At 36.4% G+C, this 4624-nt stretch overlaps 1 non-coding gene across 1 annotated transcript; it reads left to right on the forward strand.

The window, feature by feature from the left end:
• The first annotated feature begins 4101 nt into the window (after positions 1–4101).
• On the forward strand, positions 4102–4208 carry LOC122102923. Its single transcript, XR_006146637.1, has one exon. It is a non-coding gene; the product is annotated as a U6 spliceosomal RNA (small nuclear RNA).
• Positions 4209–4624: the final 416 nt, after the last annotated feature.

A 4624-nucleotide genomic window follows, 5' to 3' on the forward strand; every position in this document is an offset into this window, starting at 1 on the left:
ATAGCCACTGGCGCTGTCCCTACTGATGCCACAGCTGTGGCTACTGGCAAGTGCTCAGGTCTGTCATCTTGCCTGGATTTTCCCTCTCTTGCCAAATTCTCTGTACTGTGATGGCACACTAACTGCTTTCTATGCAAGAGCTTGTTTACCCTCCAGCTTTTCGTCTTCCATCTTCCCCCAAATCCTCATGGTTTTTTATGAGTGGTTTTTTAGTGAAAAATGTTTTTGGTGTTTATATTTTCAGTTGGCATAAAATGAGCCTACTTTTGTCTTAATTTAATAAATAAAACTCTCTGATTCTATGACAGCATAAACTTTTTGGGTAATGGTTAAGACTAGGTTGCCTTTCTGAAAAAAATAATCTTATCACCCAAAAAAGAGGAACAAAAGGAAAATAAAATATGACAGGAAACTTATAAATCTTAATGGACTAATAGTCTGTTAGTTTGTTTTAATTTTTACTGAAAAATTAAAGTAAAACTTGACAATGTTTTATTAACATATTTAAATTTCTTCATCCTTTTTATTTAAGATTCACTTTAAAAAGAAATTCAACAGGTGACAATGTTTTTTTTCCTGACTTTTCCAAAGAAATGATCATTTCATCATTATAGTGTATAGCACAATATACCCAGAAAGCATTAGTTAAGGAAAAAAATTCCTATTCTTTGGTTTGCTTCAGTGTGTATCTAAAGCTGCATATCACATCTTACCCACCCTATTGTCAGTCTTCTCATTTGAAATATTTCAATAACTTTTCATTCCTTGGTTTGTCAGCCAGCAAATCTTTATAAAACAACATGCTTTCATTCATTGTGCTTTCCAAAATGTATCTCACAAATGCCTAGAACGAAGCACAATCTGAAATATCTGTGGAGTTTTCCACCTAGAGTACAAAGTAATCACTTTCCATACTCCTTAGAACCAGCTGTTCACTGGCATTAATTGCTCTGTCACTTCCATGATTTAAAACAACAGCATTTGACAATGGCGTACATTTTAATTGGTTTACCACATTTGGTTCGTTTTCAGCAAGGACTGTCTTCACGGAAGATGGTAATAGATGAGGTTTGCAATTATGTATTTTAAAAGGGCTCTAAGTTGTGGATATTGAATATCCATTTCAGTGACTAAATATTTAAATTAAATCCTATGAAGTATACTCCTTCAATTTTCTGGCTAAAGTGTTCTACAATCTCTCTCTCTCTCTCTCTCTCTCTCTCTCTCTCTCTCTCTATATATATATATATATATATATATATATATATATTGTCGGCCGTGGGGTTTGAACTCTGGGCCTGGGCACTGTCCCTCAGCTCTTCAGCTCAAGGCGAGTGCTCTACCACTTGAGCTACAGCACCACTTCCGGTTTTTTGGTGGTTTATTGGAGATAGGAGTCTCACTGTCTCTCCTGCCCCGGCTGGCTTTGAACCGCAATCCTCAGATCTCAGCCTCCTGTGTAGCTAGGATTACAGGTGTGAGCCACCAGCGCCCAGCCAATCTAGATATTTTTAAAGGAAATATTGTACGTTGTTTCCTTGGTGACAATGTAATTGGAAGACTTAACATTTTCATGCACCATTGCCGTCTTAAATGAAGTAGATGTACATGGGTTTGCATACAGAACTTTTGGAACAGCATTAATGTTGATCTTGGATGGAATTTGATTGGGAATTGTGGCAGGTTTTCATGGTATGAGAAGAAAAAGGCCACACTAATATTTTATCTGCTACAATGCTATATTAGTTTATTCAAACACACACATACACACATATACACAGATATACACATGTGTAGTATGAAGACCCAGTAAGTATGCAAGAAAATATTTTAATAGGAATTCCATAAGATATTTAGTCTGCTGAGATCTAATTAGAATTTGTAGACATATCTAGTTGCTTCAACCCCTGGACAAGTCATTATCATTGGTGAAGGTGTTGCCATTTGAATTTAGAATGCCCCAGAAAGACCTATGTGTTAAAGAAAAATGACTTATCATTTCCTCCCAGACTGTGGAGAATACCTGAATAGTTCTTTTGGAGATTAAGTTCTTCAGAGTGAAACCTATGAGAACATGGACTGTCATCTACTTTCTTCTTTTCTCTTTAATCATTCTAGGTCAAAAACATTTCTTTTTGACATACTCCCCACCTTGACGTTGTCTTGTCATAGGCCACCAAAGCCATAAAACCAATTGAACATACACTCAAACCTTCAAACTTATAAATCTGAGTAAGCCTTTCTGCTTATTAAATGGACAATATCACTTATTATGGTAGGTTATAAAGCTAACACAGAAATCTAGTCTTTCTAACAAGGTAAAGTATATAAAAATGCTTCATTATAAAATATCTAACTCCAAGTTGTATTTTGTGTTTTTGTTTCTGTAGATCCTAGAGCTTAAACTCACGGCCTGAATGGTGCTTTTGTGTTCAAGGCCAGTGCGCTACATAAAATCTGACCTGGAACTCCATTTCTCCTGTTGGTTAATTGGAAATAAGAATCTAATGAACTTTCCTATGCAGGCTGTCGTATTCATGTTGCATACTTTATGTAATGCCGATTCTCAACATTGTATAGATGCTCCAACTACAATATAAAAAAAAAAAACTTAAAACATACTAAGGATATTTGTAAAGTATAAAATGAAGGAAAAATTTTCATCCTTTACAAATCTATGCAAAATCTATGCTAAACAATTGATATTTTACTGTACCTTTCCTACAACCAGTTTGATATAGTTTAATACTTGTCACACCAAGTTTCTCTGTATTCTACTGGATATTTACTTTTTCACATATGTGTGTATATGTATACATATATGCATCTATCTATATATGTTTCAATGTCGATCATCGGACTTGAAGCTGCTTTGTTTTGCTGTTCAGCAATTGAACCTTGCCGGCTCATTCTGTGACAATATCTGTGCTCATTCTCATCATTCCTTTATTTACCAAATCATCACCTTCTAAAATCAGCTTCATTTCTTGGGTAAGTTTACCAATCAGTCCAACCAATATCCACCCAGAGGGTCTTAATAAATCAAGTTTTAAGGAAGAAGATAACATGAAGTGACAACTACAGAAATTCTACAGAGACCTGACATCTTTCACATTTCTGCCTTCCTTCTCTTCTCATTCTTCAAAAGCATTGACTAACACTATAAATATACTGCAATTATAAGTTAAGGATCAGTGGGGTTTTTCCCAACCTGAAGCCTTCTTTTCCGTGATTCTTGACATAAACTTTTTGGGAGATTTTTTGAATTGTGAGGGGATTCCATCCAAAACAAAGCCATGTATATCAAGAAAATCAATATTTTCAACTCAGATTACTCAACAAAAGAGGGAGAAAATTAAGGTTAGCTATATATGTTAAGCACAAATATAGCAATATCAAGATATCTTGAAATTGTATACTTTTATTGGATAAAGTGGCTCAATCCTGTAATATTATCTACTTAGAAAACAGAGATTAGAGCATTGCATTTCCAGGCAAGCCCAAACAAAAAAAGACTTTTCAGAAACTCTAACCATTTGCTGGGTGCAATGTGTTTTGCTTGTGTTTGGAGGACTACAGTCCAAGCAGGCCCAGCATAGTGATACTACCTCAAAATAAGCAATCAAATTACAATCTGCAGGTATGGCATAGTAGAGATGCCAAAGTTGTAAAGTTCCTTTCGTTGCTGCAATTGGTTTTCCTGTATCCCTATTTAAATATTTTTCCCTTCCCCTCCACAAATGATGCCAACATCAAAAATGTGTGCTTATGTAAGAAATGCATGATTCTAAAATTTCATGACAATTCTTTTGAACTTACTTTTTGTGGAATTGTCTAGTTTAAGAAAATCAATTACACTTTCTATATAAAAAATGTTCTTGGGCTGGGAAGGTGGCTCAGTGGTAGAGTGCTTGCCTTGCATGCCTGAGTCCCTGGGTTCAATTTCTCAGCAGCACATAAACAAAAAGAAAAAAGCTGGAAGTGGCGCTATGGCTCAAGTGGTAGAGCTATCGCTAGCCTTGAGCTGAAGAGCTGAGGGACAGCGCCCAGGCCCAGAGTACAGGCCCCACGACCGGACCCCCCAGAAAAAAAACATGTTCTGTGCTTAATCTGGTAGCCCATTTACTAACATTGAAATGATACAGAGAAGATTAGCATGGCCCCTGAACAAGGATGACTCGCAAATTCATGAGGCAATCCATATTTATACAACAACAGATGCTGGAGGGGATGTGGCCACAAGGGAACCCTACTCCATTTTTGGTGGGAGTGTAAACGTGTTCAACCACTTTGGAAAGCAGTATGGAGTTTCTTCAAAAGACTCCACATAAAGCTCCCCTATGACCCAGCAACCCCACTTTTGTTCATTTTCCCAAAGGATCACAAACAAGACCATACTAAAACTACCAGCACAACTATGTTTATTGCAGCATTATTTACCATAGCTAAGATATGGAACCAACCCCTATGCCCCTCAGTAGATGAATGGATCAAGAAAACGTGGTAAATATATACAATTGCATTCTATGCTTCCATCAGAAAGAATGATATCGCCCAATTTGTTTGGAAATGGAAAGACTTGGAAAAAAATTTATTAAGTGAAATAAGCCAACTCCAAAGAAAC

Source organism: Dipodomys spectabilis, unplaced genomic scaffold (genome assembly GCF_019054845.1).
Source record: "Dipodomys spectabilis isolate Male_0828 unplaced genomic scaffold, ASM1905484v1 ptg001017l, whole genome shotgun sequence".
Classification (NCBI taxonomy): domain Eukaryota; kingdom Metazoa; phylum Chordata; class Mammalia; order Rodentia; family Heteromyidae; genus Dipodomys; species Dipodomys spectabilis.